Source organism: Calidris pugnax, unplaced genomic scaffold (genome assembly GCF_001431845.1).
Source record: "Calidris pugnax isolate Ruff unplaced genomic scaffold, ASM143184v1 scaffold81, whole genome shotgun sequence".
NCBI lineage: Eukaryota > Metazoa > Chordata > Aves > Charadriiformes > Scolopacidae > Calidris > Calidris pugnax.
Window position 1 is genome coordinate 3594348 of NW_015090880.1, and position 21016 is coordinate 3615363.

The 21016-nt window shown below is 41.6% G+C and overlaps 1 protein-coding gene across 1 annotated transcript in view; it reads right to left on the reverse strand.

Annotated features, from left to right (window-relative positions):
* CHL1 (cell adhesion molecule L1-like) overlaps window positions 1-18979 on the reverse strand; it is a 97265-nt gene extending 78286 nt beyond the window's left edge. Inside the window, exon 1 of the mRNA XM_014946790.1 lies at window positions 18647-18979. The gene's annotated coding sequence lies outside the window, so the exon portion shown is untranslated. The remainder of the gene's footprint in view (window positions 1-18646) is intronic.
* Between the last annotated feature and the right edge of the window lie 2037 nt (window positions 18980-21016).

Below are 21016 nucleotides of genomic sequence, written 5' to 3' on the forward strand. Positions count from 1 at the left end.
TTTCATGCACTTTACTCTCAAATATCTCTGACTTCTGCTTCTTCATGCTTCCCTGCCTGAGCTGTGAGCTCACAGAGGTCCCTGGAGCACGAGCTGCATGGCTTCACTCCTTACAGCTCTGAGCATTTCAAACAGCCCTCCCCAACACATACAGATGCACAGACACCCCACACTCTTCTGGCTTGTCCAACCCAATTGGTGTGTCCATTAGGTTCATCCCCTTGGGGCAAACAACATCATTTATTACATAGCTGAACTGCATCTGGGAGCCTGATGGATGCTCTTAGGTATTACCTGAAAAATGTGACTATATTGTTATAAATGGCATTTCATGTTACATGAATAGCATGAATCCTTTAGAGGTCCAGGTCATAGCATGACAGATCAAGAAGGCGCAAAGGGAACTCATGGAAAGATTAATATTAAATGCAGAAAACTGCCCACAGCTGGGGCAGAGTCCTGGTACTGGGGCTGAGGCCAAACCTGCTGCACTGGGGAGCCAGACCCTCATCTGTGATTTAGTCAGCGAGTACTAGAAAACAGCTAATCCTGTACCCACCAAATTCTGGTTTGTTCTAGGTTGCAGGAAAGCCAATGGGAGCCTTCCTCATCACAACTCGTACATCTAAAATACGGGTATCAGGAGCTGGCAGGTGATGTATTGACTCCCTCTCTGCTATTTGGCAACTGTGTAAAACTCCCAGAGCTTGAAGCATCCTGGTTTTCCAAACAGGGAGAGAAGGAGCTAAAGGCTACTAAAGACATTGCAATGTAAAAATGAAAACCACTTCTGCAATTACAGCACATGCCCTTTGAGCTTTTCCCTCTACTCTCCTTTTTCTCCTTTTATTTAGCTGAAGTTATTTAAAGGACAGATCTCTGTTTAAGCAGCTGCTGCCATGACTAGTCAGCCCCAGCAGCTCTTTTAATTAAATATTTGCTGCTGTGAGAGTTTTCTCTCCCCTCCCTGCTATCCTTGTGGACAACGTTTGTTCTTGCAAAGATAACAGGTCTGCTGAGCAGCCTCTGCCTTTCGCTTCCACGGCCTCCTGCACTCCAAGCCCCCATAATGATGCCATGTCTCCACAAAAATTAATTTTATGAGATGCACCGTGACATTTGCTATCAAGGACAACCATCTACAATAAGGAAAAGAAACAAAACTTGCTGGGATTTAATAATCATTATTAACTAATGTCATTTACATAATTAGACTTTAGTAATAACTACAGCATCTCTCTTTTGTGGCATGGTAAATTGGCAGGGTACTTCACAAAGCGATTTTTTTTTTCTCCTCTCTTCCTTCTCTCCCACCAATAACTGAAAAGTAGATCAGGTGAATGATATCACAACGCATAGTAAGCAGGTTTCAATAGAGAATGGAAATGAAGATGAGTATCACAATGTGAATAAGAGAATTCTTGAGAAACACAGATTTCAAGCAATAGAGTCTTAGAAATTTCTTTCTCTTCAGATGTCTTCCTAGTCAGCAGCTGGTACAGCAATGCCTCTGTGATGCTTTATGGGATTTCCCAGCCAGGACCAGTGAGGCACTAGGCTTATCCTACCAGATGTGTTAACAGAATTGTTCCCTGTGTTGCTCCCAGCAGGTAACGCTGGGAATAACATTCAAGGCAACTGGGAGCATTAAAGGCAAATGAGTTGACCAAATACCAGTAAAAGCTTGAGTTGCTTGGGGTAAAGCTGTTTTCCTACTGACATCTCACAAAACAGATGTGTATCTTGACTCATCTACACCTGGTCTAAGCATGACTCAGAATTTCCCACCTATTTCCATACTGGAAACAACAGAGCCAACTTAGTATGGAAAGGCCCCTATCCTTTAGATCTGGTTTGACAGTGGAGGTAGAAAAGTTAAAGGAAAATAGAAAAATTAAATGTTTTTTGAGCCAAGATGTTTCAAGAGCAGGCACAGGCACTCATGGTACCCCTCTGTGAAGGAATGAGAAGGCAGCAAGGGATGAGGATGAAGGGGAGAAGTGCTGAGGAGCTGCACAGGGGAGCGTGGGAGTCAGGGTGTGAAAAGGAGATGGAAAGAGAAAAGTTTCAGGAAAAAAGAGGCAGGGAGAGGAAATTAGACCAGACACCAGCAAGGCTGGTACAGCTACGTGGGGCCTCGAAGCAGCTGCCATTAGATGTAGATGAGCAAGTGAAGAGATCCTGGGAGAGGGCTGATACTGTCAGAAAAGATGAGGGAGGGATTGGAGCCAGCCAGAGCGGAAGCTTGGGAGAAGCTGTGGGGCTGGAACAGTAACTCACCAGAGAAGAAATGAAAGAGAGACTGGGTCTCAAAGCCCCGAGCAGGGAATCAGGGATCCCACGACAGCAGCCTGTGGGGATCTGAGAGAAGAGCAGCTCAGCGAGGCAGAGCACAGCAGCCAATTCTTCATTTGACAGAGAATTTCAAACCTGCCTGAACTCTCCCAGCTGAGAGACACCGTGGGAATTTATTGCCAAAAGAAAGACTAATAGCAGCAAGCAAATTTTATTTGTCTATATATAAATGAAGAAGAGTGAGACAGACAAGACCGTACAAGCTATTCAGCTGCATCAGTGCACTGGCACAAGAGGACTCACTGAGTCTAATCTACACCAGACTGTATCCTTTGAGGTCAGGATGGATGCTCCTGACTGACATCACCTTCACTAGCACAAAAAACCCCAATCTCATCTTCTGTTTCTATGGGAAACTGATCAAATTCCACTCATGCACCAGATCCCTTCCCCTTTCTTTCCAGTTAACAGAAGCAACCAGTAAAGCAAAGCAGGGCTGGGGCTGCTCTGTTCCCTGTCTCAGGAAAACCTTTCTTGGGGGGATTATTAATAGGATTTACAGGGTTTATAAAACATTACCAAGTAACTGCAATTCAGTGTGTTTCCTGGGCGGAATAGAAAAGGGCAGTATCACAAGTCCCTCTGCTTACCTCAGATCCATTTGCCATTAAAGTCAAGTTCGTTAGTGCTCTCCTGGGCGCCAGGCAGGTAAAGGCAAACTGACAACACACACAGGTCCTTCAAATCAGTAGAGAAATCAGGGAGAGCCTGAGAGCTATTATAAAATGCCTCTTACATTTAGCAGTAGCCAGAAAATGAAAAAAAAATAAAAATGAAAAGAGCAGTGAAATCTCCAGGTAGATTCCCACCTCTAAGAGTCCTCACCAAAATCGCAGTGCTATCGGGCTGGAAGCACCCAAGTAAAGACAAACAAGTTTCCTCGTTTGGAGGTAACACCTTTGGCAGCTGCTAACCTGCCCCAGGTAAACGCTAAGTTTCTGTTTCCTAATTTTGTCTGCTTTCCTTTTGTAACAGTGTTCCCAATTTTGCAACCTTTGCTTTATTAGAGGGAAAGTCGTTTTCATTCTCAACTGGTCTAATGTTCAAATGAGCTCACGCGGACCTGTTGGGCGTGAGGAGTACAGCTTTCACACTCAAAGGGATCGGTGTTTTCAACAAATACTTTAAGCCCCTATAATCCAGGACAAGTTGGGGCATCCCAAGAGTTTGGGAGTGGCTCTCCCTGCAAAGTCAACTCCCGGGGCCGCTACCAGCGAGCGGCAGAGCTGGAGGAGCCATCTCAGGAGCTGGCTGTTATCCCTAGCACCACTTCTCCATCTCGAAAAGGACAACCCAAGGCTCCAGAAAAACATCCAGACAGGCTCACAGTGTGGCTCATCTGCTGTTTAGACCTAATGGACTGCTGTGTAGACAGGACTGGCGTTGCAGAACGTGTCCCAGCGCAAAGCAGGCTGAGCCTAACCCGATGCCTGCATAATGTGACAGGTCAGCAGTCTGGAAAATCGCTGAAGGTGAAGCCTACACCCCAAAATATCGAGCTCCAACACACACCTGTACTCCGGGGCTAACCAGGATAATTGGGAAGCCTCTCAGCAGCAATTTCGCAATGAATAGTCAGGAGGGTGGCTTTGAGTTCGTTCCATCAGCAAAGTGGCACTACCTTTCCTCCAGGCTTCGCAGAGATCAGGGGTGGGAATGTAACCGGCAGGGAGGGATGACACTGACCCCATCCCAAAGTCATCCCCGTTTCCCTCCAGGCCTCCTGTGGGTGCCACCATCCCAGCCTGGCCGCCAGCCCATGGGTTACCCACTCGACCAGGTCTGCCGGTAAACGTTTCCCTAATCCTCAACCACAAAAAGGCTTAAAATACCTGTCAATCAGGCTGCCCCCCCGCCGTCCCTCCCCCGCAGCCTTGCTGGGAGGGATGCTATTGAGATTGCCGGGACGGAGCACGGCGCTGCCAGTCTGCTGCGGAAAATTAAACCCCAGCCGTGGAAACAATAGCTATTACAAAGTGTGTAATCAGCGGGAGATGGGATGAATGTTGGTAATTCCAAGCCGTGGAAAGCGTTTTTAAAATGCCTTTAGTCTCCTCTCTACTTCTTTAATATTTTGCTGCCTAATAGTTGCATTTTATTGAGATGCAAACTTCTCCGGCATAATGTCAAGCTAACTACAAACTTCTCCAGCATGATGTCAAGCTATGTGCTAAAGTCAAGTAAACATTTGTAGTAATTATATGCCCAGGAGATTTCATAACATCATAGAATTAACCAGCAGCTCAGTAAATTATATATCACTTGATCTGCAATTGCTACATCTCCAGCAAAGAACTCGGCTTCGTCTCCAGCAACTCCGACACGACAAGTCAGCGCATGGTGCAAACCTGCCAATATTAGTTACCACCTTATCTCACTGTGTTGCTTTGCAAAGAATTAAAGGGCAATTTTCTTGCACTTTCTTTCAAAGAGAAAACACAATCCCAACTAGTCAAAAGAGGTGGTTACCCCACACCCTGTGATTTGCGCTCAAAGTGGTTTCCATTTTTCCCTCACCACCAAGCAACCATTCAATGTTTCTAGCTCAATATAAAGGTGATTATAAGTCCTAATTTGAGATGGGTGTCTAGGAACACTGACCTGCTGGGAGGATGCCCAAGCCAGCAGGAGCAAGGCTCTTGCTGGAGACATATGTTACTCACGCGGTTGGTCTGGCACAAAGCTCATTAAGCAATCATTTTGATAAAGCATAAGCCAAAGGCTACCCCTTCTCCTGTTGAAAACTTAAGGAATGAGAAGGATTCGAGGGATTTCCCATAAAGAAAATGCAGATTTTTTTAAAAAAACTATCTCTTCATAGACTACTTCAGCAATGCCAAGGTTACCAGTCAAGGCGATTACACTCAATTAGGGATTTGAGCGTGGCAATAAATTGCCAAAGCAGCTGCTGCGTTTCGGCTCAGAGGTGAGTGCCCTTCAGTGTTTGCTGAAGTGATTGCCCACAAACGCCCTATCATTTGTCAGGTCACTACCTGAAAAGTGTAACACGCTTAAAGGACTCTCAGATTCATCACCAGCTAATTCTGTTTTCTGAACAGAAGGGGAAAGAAAGAAAAAAAAAAAAAGAGACAATGGTCAGGCATCAACTCCTTTGATATTAAACATGAATTTTAAGACTATTTACTGCTTCACATGGGGCTCTGTGCTGGAGGTGTCACTCCAGGGCAGCCCTTCCAGGGGTGAGTCACAGCCTGGGCTTTGCACCATCCCATCTAGAAAAAGACAGGAGCAAAGAGATGGAGACAGAGCCAGGGATGTGGACAAGCTGAAACAACAGCTCCTTTCTGACCTAGGGATTTCTCCATTTATTTCATTTTTCTGGCAGATTTGATGCTGCTTCTAAGCCTTTCGTTTGCAGGAGCGATGCGCTGGAACTGCTTCTCTGAACAGAATTGACCTTATCGCTCCCATATTGTTTTCTTTTAGTAAATGACTAATTTATACTGTGCAAACTCTAATATTGCAGCCATCTGCCAAAGGTGTACAAACCATCCATATTGTGACAGAGTCTATTAATATGTATTAAAAGTCACATTACAGTTGACATAAGCCATTCCTGCACATGAATATGAAAAATATGACTATTATATTTAAAACTTTCAACTAATCATGCACCACTGATTTTCTCACTCAGAGTTTATAATTTAAACCTTTAAATGTTCCACAGCAGCCTCATCAAACCAAGATTTCTGATAGCTATAGAGCCAAGACAGCCCATTACAATAACAACAAGAAAAAAGAAAACAAATAGAAATCTGTTCTTGGGGGGTGAATGAACAAAAATGAAATTATTTTTACATCAAAATAAAATTAAATAACCCAACAGTGAGAAATAACGTGCACCTGCTTCCTTTGTTTTTTTTATATTATACTGGTCATAGTGCAAGTATGACATATAACATAAATCTGTCCAAAAGGGCATGGATGCCCAGCAGACAGAGCAGCTTTGGCAGATGATGTACTCAGAACAGACAGACTGGAGGTGACTCCTGAATAAGGCTTTGTCCATAATGGAGCTGGTCCTGTAAAGGCTGTCTAGATATCAGACCCGATCCAGCTCACCAGTGCAGATTTACCTCCTGCAGAGTGCAGGAAACAGTCGCCAATTCTTATTTCACTTGCAGTTTTAGGGCTTTTACTGAGCACAGCTTATTTAAAACCCTGGGACTCAACAGCCTGAAACCTCTGAGCTGCTGAAGCCCAGAGCAGGAGCACAAACTCCCAACTCTCAGCAGAAACGGTTCCCTCCAGGACACCGAGTCCTCCAGGCATTTGACATGATTGAGACCAATATTTCAAGTGATTTGGATACTCTGTTCACAATAATACCGTAAGCAACCTGTCTGCCCAATCTCTGAGGGTAATTTGAAAATCCCAGAGTGGGTTTTTGGTTTTCTTTTCTTGGTTTGTGTATTGTCCCCAGGCACTGAGGAAGCAGTTCCACTTATGAAAGCATTTATTAGACTTGCCGAGCTGTCTTTTTCCCATCCCTGAGTTACCTTGTGTAAACGTTAATAAGAGTGATTATACAGTTTATTATCTATTAAATGCTTACTTTCATTCCCACACACACCCCCACCAAAAAAAAAAAAAAAAAAAAAAAAATTAAAACAGGTCAGGAGAGAAAATGAAGAAGAGAAGTCCCTAAACTGGAAGCCAGTTGACAAAGAATAATTTCCAGAGATTCAGATCCCTTCCCCACTTGGCCACACTCCTAATTTCCAAACTATTCCAACCACTTCCTCATACAATTGTCTTCAAAAGCAACACTAAGAGAGTGTGCAGTGTTCTTCCCCATGAGGTAGATGGAAAACTGTAAGATAGAACAGATATTTTTCTGAGCAAATACACAGCTTGGTAAGGGTTTCATGCAGGTGTAATATCTCAAGTCGTTCTGTACTCAACCCAGCATGTGTGCAGCTCCTGGAGCTCTCCTCTGCATCAGGCATGTAGATGTAGCTATGGACGCATGAATCACAGAATTGTTTGGGTTGGAAGGGACCTTAAAAATCATCTAATGCCAACCCCCTGCCCTGGGCAGGGACACCTCCCACCAGACCAGATTGCTCCAAGCCCCATCCAGCCTGGCCTTGAACCCCTCCAGGGATGGGGCAACCAAAGCTTCTCTGGGCAACCTGTTCCAGTGTCTCACCACCCTCACAGCAAAGAATTTCTTCCTAATATCTAATCTAAATCTCCCCTCTTTCAGTTTGAAGCCATTACTCCTCATCCTATCACTACATGCCCTTGTAAAAAGTCCTTCTCCAGCTTTCTTGTCCCCCTTAAACTACTGGAAGGCTGCAATAAGGTCTCCCTGGAACCTTCTCTTCTCCAGGCTGACCAACCCCAACTCTCTCAGCCTATCTATAGGTCAGATCTATATGTATGTAGGTCTATGCGCATGTACGTGAAAAAGAGACCGAGGTGGAGAGCAGCAAACCCCTTTGCTTTCACTTCTCCCCCTCAGAAATATTTGATTTCAGCTGTCAAAGGCATCGAGGCAAGAGCACTGCTGCTCACCACTGCCTAGGCTCCACTCTCTCACAATCAGCAACTCCTCTAAGGTAAGATGACAACACCTAAACCAAGGAAAGGCAGTATATTTAAGCTAGAAGAAACACCACAAGCACCCCTCTTGATTCACAGGTCATAGCACGCTCAAACAGGAACATGGCTCTCACAGAAATCAGATTTTTGTCTTCAGCATCCCTCTCTAAAGAAAAATTTTTTAGAAAAGTGATGTGCAGGAGAGTTTCTACTTTGTCCAAGTTTACCTCCTTGCCTCTCCCAGGCCTTTCTGCGATTAGCGATGTCCTCTGCAGCACAAGCACAGACCTTTTAAACTGCTTGTCCTCATAAGAGAATATTCCACTGATCTTAACCCATCTCAACAGATCCATGGGATGTCAGGGATTTTGGCAAAATTAGAAAAAATAGTTTCATTTTTCAGTGAAAATCATAACCCACAAAAAAGAAAAAAAGACAAAAAAAGACATGCACACAAAAAAACAGGGAACTTTCCTCAAAGTCTGTATCGATTTGACATACAGAAACCCTCTCTATGTTACAGTGAGCTCTGAAGAAGAAAAATCATTCCTGTGTTTTCCCACCCTGTGAGTGCTGGCAGAGCCATGGGTTGTGGCCCCCCCTGCGCCTCCCCAGCCAGGTCCAGCAAGTGCTGGAATACAAATCTGAGCGACTCCTCTTCAAAATCCACTGATTAAAAAAAAAAAGACTTCCAGATTTGAATTTTGCAGCGTGCACAGAAAACAGCCTTTGGGGCCCTGAAACTGCTCTCCTTCCAAGCAGCTTCAAAGCAGGAGAGATAAGTACCTCGACCTCAAAGGAAACATTCTTTGTTTCTCTCCTTTTTGTAACGTTGACTGTGATAAATCTGTCTCCTGTTTTAATTATCTCAACAAGATCTTTCAGGAGGACCTGCTTCCTGGTTTAGAGATGCTTCAAAATCTAACATAGATGATTAAGTAAATGATACAAGTAATTAAAAGGTTCTATTAATCTAATTGCTATTTAAATCTTATTCTTCATATTATACCTCCAAATCTCAGTATCTTCTACACTATTCTACTAATATTTCTAGCATGCAAGCCCCTGACAGATTAAAGATATGAAAAAACCACTTGTTTAATGGTCATATGTCTGCAAGTCTGTAATTTCAGAATAGATCAGCTCAAATGACAGAGACTTACACTACTGCATCACGAGCAATCTGCAGCTCATACTGTTTGCTCCTCACAAGACTTGAGCTTTCTTCTAACACTGACTTGAGGTGAAGATGACCTTCAGTCCAGAAGATGGAGCTTTAGAGGTCATTTAAGAAGAGAGCAATCGTGCATTTTACAAACAATATACAGTTGTGGTGTAAGTTGTAGCAAACAACATACCCACTACAGGAGGAAACTACAGCAAAAACCCAGATGACATAAACCACAAAATATCTGGTGCCTCAAAGCAGAATTTCAATGAAAGCAAAAACCCGTGAGTCTCTGCATCCTCTCACGAGTCCTAATTTTTATCCTGGCCTTTCTTCAGGAGTCACTGAATAAAGCTCTAACTACTGGAATCTAAAATACTGCAAATAAAATACTGCATTTAGAGCAGAGAGGTGAATCGGGAAAGGGGATGAGGACAACATAATCAAGTTTTTCTAAGGACTTGGGGAACTGCCAAGTTTTCAAGACTGAACTATATTCATTGCTATTAATCTGTGAGGTTAAAATTACCTGGAAAGCTAAGGCTTGTGTAAGAGTCCAGACTGTAAAATAAAGACACTTCCCCTTTATTCTCTATTCCAAGATAACCTTGTGTAGTTTGTGCCCTGCTTCCTTTAGTGACCTCGTATCTACTAAATTTTCCAATGTGGTTCCTACGTCATTGCATGTAGCCAACTCAACCTGCCATTTTCTACCCAGGCCACTTCACCTGGGCTAACTTTACACCTAGTTTAGTACAACCGAAGCTCTTAAGCTCTTTCTTCAAGCTCCCTGACCTCTCGCCTCTTGCCATTTCAGACGGGCAATAACCATTTCGATCCGTAATGCCACAGATGATTTGGGAGAATTCACTTGCATCTCAAAATAAAAGAAAATAAAAATATCTGCAGCTGTAGCTATGATATGAAAAGGGCAGAGGGCTCGAAAGGGAAAGATCGAGAAAGATGGAAGAGGTGATTTCCTCCTGTAATATAGCAGACATTGCCCTAAGCAAAAAATACAGTCAAGTAAGGAATTCATACATCCTATTACCACATTCAGGATTTACAAATAAAATACATGACAAAATTGTAATCATCCAGCCTTTTGCAGTGTTAGTTGAAACAATTTATAGGACTGAAATACTGCAAGAAAACTAATTTAAAATGGACATGCCTTTGGACATGAACCCTTGGAGAAACAGCTGGAGAAATCAAGAGACATGAATTTATAAATTCAGCATGAGCACTCTTCAAAGTATTTAGTTCATACACCTGAAGGAGCACCTTCATGTAGACTTGCTTTTCTTTCATTTTTTACTTCAGATCTCACAGCCAGTGTGGGTAACTCTGACACAAACAGCAATGCAAAACACAAACCCACTGCAAAAATCTCCAATCCAGTCCCATGGACCAGAATTGCACCAGGTCCCACACCCCAGCATTGCCTGGGCTCACGACCAGGGCCAGGTCACTCTGTTGCTTTGTCACACGAAACAGCAGTAGCAAAGCAACACCCTCTGAATTCACAAAAAAATATAAATCCCCAAATCCGAAAAACAATTCTTTTTTGGATGTATTTCATTGCAAACATTGAGGTTCTTTTCCCAGAATACTTGTAAAAATGTAGATAACATACAGCGAACACATTTAATGTCTTTTGAATCACAAAACATAAGCTGATGTCGAAGCGAGTTACAGAAATCCATTATTTCAGAAGGCAGACTTGAATTTATCACTGGGACGCCTCCAGATAGATAGCTAATACTGTGATTAATTTTAATCTATCAGAATAATGTTTAAATATTAATAACACTCATCCCCAAGTTCATTTAAATTATTAACACTTGATTATCTATTAATTGATTGTATTATTTTTTCATCAAGTGCTGGAGTTTCTCTCTAGGACTTTTACCATTCCAGCTCCTTCCTACCACACTGAAACCACCCATGGCCCTGCTCACGGGGGTGGACACACCACCCCACAGGGAGAAATTAGCATTTGTATCTCATCCGTGTCAGAAATCTGGACTTTTGAGGAAGTCTGTCTGTGCGAAAAGAAAAATATCTTCCATCCTAAAGTTGTATCACTAGTGACAACTTAATTTTGCTGCCTGACATACCAGTGCATACAGACAACATCCAGTCCATCAGAGAACAGCCATCACCTCGCAGGGTGATGATCTGCTCTATTGCAGATCCGTGGTTGTACAAACTTAACAGTTAGTTTGCTTTTCTCGGTAGCAAAATATTTAATCACACAGAAAGCAAAATGTGCAGTTTCTTTCAGGGGGGGATCATGTATCTAATAAAGAATTCTCTTTAACCTGGATGCGAGGAACTTATTACTTGAAAATGCCCAGGTGCAATATAGCATAAAGCCATAACATCACAGTACACGTGTCGTTAGAGCTGCAGTGCAATGAACTCCATTTAGATTATTGAAATGAAACAGTTATTTTTCCCAGAATCTGATGATCATTGCTCTCAGCAATCCAAAGGAGATGGACCAAAAAAAAAGAAGGGGCAATGAGGAATATCATGGTGTTAAGGACAATAATGGCAGGGCAGCTGCCTGTCTGCTCAGCATCAAGGACTGTGCTGATGCCAGGCAGAGACAAGCCCTGACACTGGCTGGTGGCTCTAGTTTTAGGAGGACAGCAAGGGTGCCATCGTGCTCTAGCAACTGCAAATTCAGTCCCCAGATCCACAGGAGGCAACTTGCATGACAAGAAGCTTGAATTACAGGCCCACTTACCCCATTGTCCTTAATTACTGGTTATTCATAATAAATTAAATCGACTTTAATACCTTTTTACCCCCATCTTAAAACAACCTGCTTTTAGTACTGATTTTCACATTGCTGCTTATCTTCATCAGCAGAACTACAACCACACTTACAGGGACATAGAATTACTTACAAAACCAATGATTTCGGTGATAACTAGCAGGGTTTGGTTATCTTGTGTTCTGAGTAAGACTAAGGCACAAAGAAGACTTCATTTATTTATATATATATATGCAGATTCTGCTCCTATTCTGTGGAAATGTGCCACAAAAAAAGGATACAGCATTCAAATGCAATTTTCATGTAAAATAGTTGGTATTAGAGGACAATGGGCAGTCAATGTTTTCAGCACACTCGCTTAGAAACAAATATGAACACATTGTATTGAAATAAAATCAAATATGGAGGGGAGACTTTAGAATGGAAAGTTGCATTAAAGCTCATTGGGAAGTTCAAAGGAATGAGATAACGCACCTAATTTAGCCATTCTTCTACATACTATGTCTCTGAAACATGCTGAAAAAAGCAGTCACTGAGGACTGGTCGGGCTTTAGGAAGAGGTTAGCCCAAAGGCAAAGTGCATGTCAGCAGTCAGATAAGGCTCATGATGTGTATGAGCAGCCAATCCACCAGGACACGAGATGACACGTCGTAGAGCTGGGAGCTGCTGGGGAATGAAATGGGCCAGAAGCAAGGCTCAGATGACCTTTAGACTTAATTAAAATGGTGCAAGCGAAGAACGGGGGGAGGACTTTTTGAGTTACAGCACATTAAAGGCTTACTGACATTGAAGTCATAAGAAATAATGAATATTTAACTTCCAGATCATATTAAAAAAAAACTACTAATGTTTTATTTTGTCGTCCATAATGAAACAAGAAATTAGGTTAGTGATTCCTAATGATATATATATGTTGCACAAGCAAAATTACTGGACCTAACCAAAGGCTCTTCTTAGTCAGGGCAGGCAGGAGCAGGGAACTCAGGTCCACGTGAGTCTGTGTTTTGACTCTGCCAGCCCCATACACCAACCAGTGCTTCTCCTGCGCTCAACGAAACGCTTGAGAGGGCAGAATGTCAGCTCAGAAAAGGATGATGTGGGTTACAAATTTCAAATGTGATCTCGTCACTGCAACCCTTTGCCTTCCCAAATCATTGTGGTGCTCTTAATTAAGGAGATGGTCTTGGACTGGAGACAGAAATTCAGTTCCCAACTCTGACAGATTTTGTGTGATCTTACTGAATATTTTTGTGTCCAGCCATTCTTCTTCCACTTTCTCGACACCTCCTCTGTTCGTACCAGAAGATACTCAGGATGGGACCTGTGTGCAATGAGTATTCTCCCTGGGATACACAGGTCTATTCTAATAGAAATACATTTAATCATGGCCTGAAAGTGCTATTTAGGCCTCATTTTGAGGTGCATTCATTCCAAAATTGCCAGGAAATCCAGGCCTTTAATTAAATTTAATTACAAACAAAAGGATGTTCAAATCAGCCCTGTACCAGTTCATAAAAGGTATAGGAGGTTTAGCAGGAGAATTAACAGTGCCTGTGATCCTATAAAAACGATGAATTAAAGTGCACAAAACCCGAGTAATAGGAGTATCCAGAATGTTCAGCAAGGTGAAAATGGAATCACACACTTTGTAAGAGCTGAGCGGGGAACACCATCTGCTCCTGCACAGTGCTATGAGCCCACAGCTTCCACACTCAGTGGGCTTTCCAGTCCAGATGGAATGACACCAGGGAACTGGGATAGAAGTCAAAGTGACTGCCACTTGGGTACCTGACACTCACTGTTGCTGTAAAAGCCAAGAAACTGGAGAAACTCAGGGTACACAGAGGAGTTCCAGGCACGGCTCCAGTCTGGGGGTGATTGGCAGGAGCTACAAGGTATGTGCAATAAAAACCAACCGAGGAATCAGTGACAATGAAAAAAACCCCAGAGATTCTCCAGAGAATCCTTCTTTCTTCCTCCCCACATGGTCTAACAGACATGATAAGGTCACACTGACACCAGACTCAGTCCGATGTCCCACCTCTATGGCACAACTGCCAAAGGGAGCAAAACCACTCACTATTTCTTACTCCTCTGGTGCTTTTCCCTCTTCTCATTCCACCAGGACCCAGGCAACAAAACTGACACGTCACTGGAGAATGATCCTGACTTGCTGAAAACCCGGGGCAGTGTGGATAAGCAAGCCTGGGAGATACATCTAGATCTCAGTATATAGCAATTTTACTCACTTGGGTTCAGCTAATAGAGATTTTACTGCGGCGCACTTCCCCGCTATACTTCAATCATTTATTACATGACAGGATCTACGAGTTGCAGATCTACTTTGCATATACTATTACTTATCAAGATCAGTTAGTAATAAGACCCTCTGGAGAGCGCGTTATGAAAGATTATGGACTAATTTGACCAAAGACCTCCCTGGAGAATACTAGTGCTGCCGTGTAGAAGTCATACATGGCTGCTGCTGCTACAGCCAAAGATAAGAGTCAAGGAAGCCTGGTGAAAGGGTTACAGCTTTCTGCTTTGGATTCTCTACAGACTAAACTGGTCACTAATCCCTAATAATTTAATTTATTTGCATTAATGTACTAGTGAGTCAATATTTGCTTTAGCCTATTGCACAACATAGTTGGAAATGTTTCTTCTAAATCTGGTTCAATTTCATTTCTTAATGCTAAAACACCTTTATTTCATAATATACCAGTAGCCTAATTAATATTTCATGCTTGTTACTTAGGCTCAGTCTCACAATAATCAATTCCAAAAAACAACTTCCACAGGACTCTGGTTAAAGTACTTAATCTTCCCATCTGATATACACAGTGCACCTCTGGTTTGCAATGGATTTACGTCAAACTGATTTGTTTCCATTATTATACATGGACTTTTATTGTAAATTAAAAAAGAAAAATAAGTATATCATTGTCTCTCAAAATGGGGTGTTTATTTCCTCTCCATTTTCTCATGTTTCTCCTCTGCACTTTATGCCTGCAAGGCATAAAGTACAGTGCAATTTTCAAACACAAAGTTTCTGAATCTAATCTAAATTAAACCCCATGTCCAATTTGATAACAAATCACTGGAATGTAAGTATTCACACTGGCTAAATACTGCATGATTGTAATTACATACCTAAAAATCATAATGTTATACTGGTAACTGATGCTTCATAACAGATTTTTCTACCATTCTATAGAAAGAATACATCCGATATATCTATATGTGGTTGCACTGTTTGGCCTTAGGCTAGAAATTAAAGGCTAATCTTTCAAACTGTTTCTTCCCATTATAAATGTTTCTACTGGGAAAATTGAACACTTTCTTTCTCATTTGAAGATCTTTGAATTCAAGCCATAGAGCTAATACACGTCTTGAATTCGCTAATTTTCTGGAAATACCACCTTGGTTTGTACTGCAATACACATCACCCCTGAAAGACTTGTGACTTGGGAAGTTGCTAAACTTCAAAGGACTCTTCCATAGCAAGAATCATCAAACAGCTGATTTTTTCCTAGTCCTTCCCCATAATCTTTCCAACTGTAACCGAGGAAGAAAACTGTGGCTGAAAATGTATCGTTCATACTTCCAAGCAGTCTGACATAGCTAGATAAAATGAAAATATATTCAGATTTATTTCCAAGTCTAGGGCTGAATAAAATCACCTTTCTGGAGTCCAGGAGCATCCTTCAAACCTTCCCATCTGGGAAAAAGTTGGCCATCAGTCTATGCTCCTTTTACAGGAGCCAACTCTGAAAGTTAAGGCTAAAGCTTTCCATACTCCCAGAGCAAATCTGGGGCATCTTCTGCAGTCAAGAGACAGTCAATAGGGCCTGTCCACACCCATGGAGAGCCCAAAACCCCCTGAGAGCACGTGTTGAGGTGTGATGGTACAGCCACCACTCTGGCTACTGTAGTCACTTCAAAGGCGAGGGGCTTTGGAATCCTGTACCACGGATAATGAACATCCAGCTCTCCTCTCCAGCAGGAGCATCCCTGCTGACCTTACTACCAAAAGATGTGACATTTTTAATATTAAACAGCCACAGGGGGGGAAAAAGAGAGAGGGGGAGGGAGAAAAAACCCAATGTGTTAAATTCATAAGTTTCTATGCCTAAAGGGGATTGACTTCACTCTAGAAATATCCCATTTTTGAGCTCTTGTAACTCAGACATCAGCTCGGACAACTGAATATACACAAATTCTTCACCCAACACACACAACCTTTCTTTAGCAAGGCAGCCAGCAGCTCCACTGGCATACTGTGGAAAAAAAAAATGAGAAGATCCCACCCAACCATAGCTTTTTCTACATTGCTGCATATTCAATTGGCTCTGTGCACAGTTTACAGCAAGGGGGTGAGGAGCCTGTGGTTTCGCTTGCTGCTTTCATCAAATATGATTTTTATTTTTTTTTTTCTTTTTTAACAAATGCAAAACCCTGTACAAGAAGGCTTAAAGCTTACTTTCTGGAAGCAGCAGTGCAAAAAAAATCCTAATCACACCAACACTCATGGAAAATAAGGTGAATTCTTTTAGAAAAATCAAATTCATAGACACTGAAATTCCCCCCTCATCTTTTGCTGTTATTTGCTTAGCAATAGGCCTGATCTGGTCTTCCACAGATAAATGGAAAAAAATCACTGATCTAATGGCACAAAAATACCTCCATTAATATGAAAACCTAAATATGCCAGTGTGGAGCATTTTGAAGATAGTTTTATCCTACTGAATCTTGTTATCCAAATGGAGAAATGTCAGCAGTGTATTAAGCAGACAGGAAGGCTAAGAGACTCATTAAGCCACATTTAAACATGCAAAATTGAATATTTTCTGGGATCATTAAAATAAAACTTAATTACAGAACTCAGGTTTATCTGTGTCATCCGATGTCACAATACTTCAAGACAGATGATGAGGGGAAAAGGCAAAAAATCCCCGAGAACTGCATTTAGCGTCACAGCAGTATCTGCATTATTCATCAGCAGTTGTGCAATGACAGATCCAAAATAATTAGTATTACTCATGTTAAGTTATGCAATTCCCTCGCCTAAAAGAGGAGCTGTAAAGAAATGCAAACTAATTATAAGCTGGTCACATGCTGATGCATGACCACCCCAGACTAACGTTGCCGTGAGGACCATCCTGGTGCCTGTGCTGGCTGCAGAGCTCCAGCAGACCAAGAATCCAGCTTTGAGTTAGGAAGAAGACCAAACCTCCTTAATACCATATAGTGACAAAAAATGAAGCTATCAAAACAGAAAATTAATTAAAAATTCAGGTGTGTAGCTTCCAGCTTAGTCAAATCTCTGACCTTACATTAACCAGAGAAGTAAATTAATTAAAAATTCAGGTGTATAGCTTACAGCTTAGTCAAATCTCTGACCTTACATTAAAAAAAAAAAGAAAGAAATTCAAATGTCTGTCTTCTTTAATAGACAAACCTCAAAAAGACAACAGTTACCTTAGAAATAGAGAATTCACTCCCATAAAGGTTTCTTTTCCCTCTAAAGAAAACCAATGTGTACCCATTCCTACTACTCAATGTATACATCTAACACAGCAGAACAGTGCTTGTCACCAAAATGCTCAGTAGAGTTCACAGGAGACAGAAAATCACATTAAAAGCTATGAAAAAGCAGTGAGCTTACCATGCATACATATTCTGAGGGGTTTATTGTATTTGGTTGCTTTTGCCCCTCCTTAATTTTATTTTTTTTCTGCTAATTTTCCTTCATCTGTCAGACATGAAATTTTACTCTCGTCTTACCAGCAAGACAGATCTCTATTTCATCTTGAGATACAAGCCTTGAAGCATTATTGAACGGGTTTTCCCGGAGAAAGAATTTACCTGAGGCAAAATTGCTCAGCTTGTACTTCGTAAAGGAAAATATTGGTTTACTACTGCAAAACACACACCTGTGGAACATACACAGACATGCTCCACATGAAGAGCTGGATTTCAGGGTGGAGACAGATAAGAATACAAGAAACTTTAACAGAGACAAAAGAAATCAACACCTAGCATTTCAATCAATTCTGTAATTGGTGAATAGAATATTCCCCTTCTTTCCCAAATTCGGGGCAAACAAGGCCATTATGCAATCTTTGTAAAATAAATCATTCTTCTATTTAATCACACCTAACAGCAGATAGAAAGAAAACTTATTCTATTTTCCACGCAGTTTCATACACGAGTAGTATGTAACGACACTCATGGCAACATGTATAATATTCATCAACAGACACGTCCATTTTCCCCATCACACCCTCTTATTGCAACCCCAAAAATACGCTGGGATGTACCCAAAGATTTTGTCCCTCTGCCTCAGATCAGATGAAGTGAGGACTTTATCTGTACTGGCTTCCACAAAACATGCTAGAGAAGAAAAGAGATCATCCAAATTTGTTGGGATTTAGATGATGGTATGTCAACCTGAACTTGCATTTTGATGTTATGAGAAAATAACAGTTCTTTTTTCTTTTCAGGTGCTTTTTTCTGCCCTCCCCCGTTTAAACCACCACTAAACAATGAATTACTTTCCTTTCTCATTCTTCCTTCCTTCTCCTCTTCACCTGTCCCACATAAACTTCTTCACATGAGAATTTTCCAGTAATAGCAATAAAATGTGTATATTTTACTTAAGTGTCTTTATTCTGAGCTTTCATGACAACAGCCCAGGACAGAGTCCCGTTAAGTGTGGTGTCTCTACAAGCACCTCTGTCTGAAAAAATAATTGACATTTACTTACCATCCTTATAGAGCCAAAGGTAGAATAACCAGTAAGGTAACACAAGAGTTAGCAAGAGATTCACGTTGACTTCAGCAGAGTTTGGATCCCTCCTCCATAAGGAATTAAAAGGGATTATAGCACAGTTTTGATGAATCTGGAAGCCCATATAACTGGATTCTTCCTGGTTTATTTTTCTCTCAAGGTTCAAAGAAAAAAAGTGAATAATTGAACACAGGGAGCAAAAATATATCAGTGCACCCAGTCAAATAGAAAAATTCAGTAAAGGTTCCTCAAATATGGATCAGAAGTTATAAGAAATAACGATGAAAGTCACTGCCTTGATGCACAGCTCTCTCCGTTTATTGAAAAGACAGAAAGAAGCTGGTTCCACTCAGGAGGAGGCAAAAAAGGCTGTCAGTCAAAACCTGGCACGTACCACAGCAGCTAAACACGGAGCTCATTAGGCTGCACGTTGCTGGTGGCTTTACCTACCCTGTGCCAGCTGAGACTGTTCAAGGTTGCAAATGGTTGTAGGAGGATACTCTAAATATCTGATAAATGCTTAAAGGGATCCGATTTTCAGTGTTAGTGTTTTCTAAGCTCCTACAGAGCACCTGAATTTACATTCATCAAAACTAAAGCACTCCACGCCAGAAATGTACTTTGTAAGGAAAATCTGGTGTATTTAGTCAGCAAACAACTTGCAAAAGTCAAATTGCTATATGACCAAGACGACAGAAATCTTAGAAGGAACTGCTCGAGTAAAGGTTATTTTAGATGTGTTTTAACAAGCAAAAAGCACTGGTCACTTGAGAATAAGCTTCAATGTCTCAGCTCTGCACTAGCTCAACATTTGTCACTTCAGCTCTGCCCCATCAGCATATTGAGCTAGGAAGGGATGTCAGGCGTAGCTGTGCCCTAGGAGCTCACCACTTGCAGGAAAACAGCAGAAAGAGATTGAAAAAGCAGGTTTTATTGAGAGAGAGAAGAAAAAGAAAGAAAGAAAAATAATAATAATAAAAAAAACCCAACACAAAATATCTAGGCTAAGGTAGCAATTCAGAAATATTGACTAAATAGAAAAAAACACCCTGATCTTATACTAAGATGTGCTTTAAAGAAGGCTTTGTGATACAAAACAGCAAGGAGAGCAAAGGAAGATGGAGAGATGAACATAGATATGAAATACCAACTGCAGTCCATGCCTCAACAGGTCACAGACTGGTCAGATATATCACTGCGATGCCCAAGCCCTGCCTCACACGCCATAAACAACACCCTGGGACAAGAAGACAATATTTTACATATGCTCTTTCTGGTGACCCCTGTGGTTAACGAGCCATTTGACACCCAAACCCTTCTTTAGATCAGCTTTCCATCAACTCAGAGAATTCAAACCTTCTTAGGGGTAGCCTTGGTGCTCCTTCTCGCTGCTCAGGATGGCTGGAGATGCCTCTGTTGGACCCCTTCTCTATTCCAGGTTGATGCCACCTCCCTTCCTCCCACCTCACCAAGATCTCAGCAATGGGCTGCTGCTGCAGCACTGGCTCTGCAACACAGAGGAGCTTCTACAAGGAAACATGACTATTTCGGAGAATTTAACCTGAAATCTGCTCTGCAGATGCAATGAATGGCCATTTAAGTAGTGAGTCATCCTTTCTCAGATCCTTTTAAGGAACTTAGCTGGCACAATTTCAAGGCATATTTCTTAATACTTAGTTTTGCAATTTTCAGGGCGATACATCCTAGAGCTGGAAATATGGATCATATGGCAGCAGAGCCACATTTGTCAAGGGCAAAGCATTTAGCACTATATTTTCCTATATGTGGTACTTGCAAAGTCTGATCTTAAAATATCTTGGCTTGTCCTTCTGCCCTTTTCTCAATGAAATCTTCTTCTAAAAGAAGTCAGCTGAACTTGGCCAAGAAAGATTTTAATTTCTGTCTTCCACTACAGCTGAGAAAATTGAATTTTAAATATTTCTAAAATACATTCCCAAACTCAGCTCATTGCTGTCTTTGACTGTCATAGCAATCTCAGGCTTTTATTTTTTAGCTTTGTTTTTTGTTGGTTTTTTTTTCAGTTACCAGCATTGTATCACCTACATCTGCACTCACTTTCTAGGAGGCTCCATGTAGCATGTAACTATCACTGCCCAAGTACGATCACTTCCAACAAGTATGTACTAGGCTATGATGGTCTCTAATGGAATTTCTCTTAGACCAATATGAAAAGACCTTTAAAATGTACATTTTTCTACACTGAACGTATCCAGGCTGCAAATCTCTACTACAGAGATGACCCTTCATCTCTCCTTTCACAGGGAGATCTCAGGACTCACCAGAAGACCCTCTACCAATTTATGAGATGTGGCACCTTTTATTTTG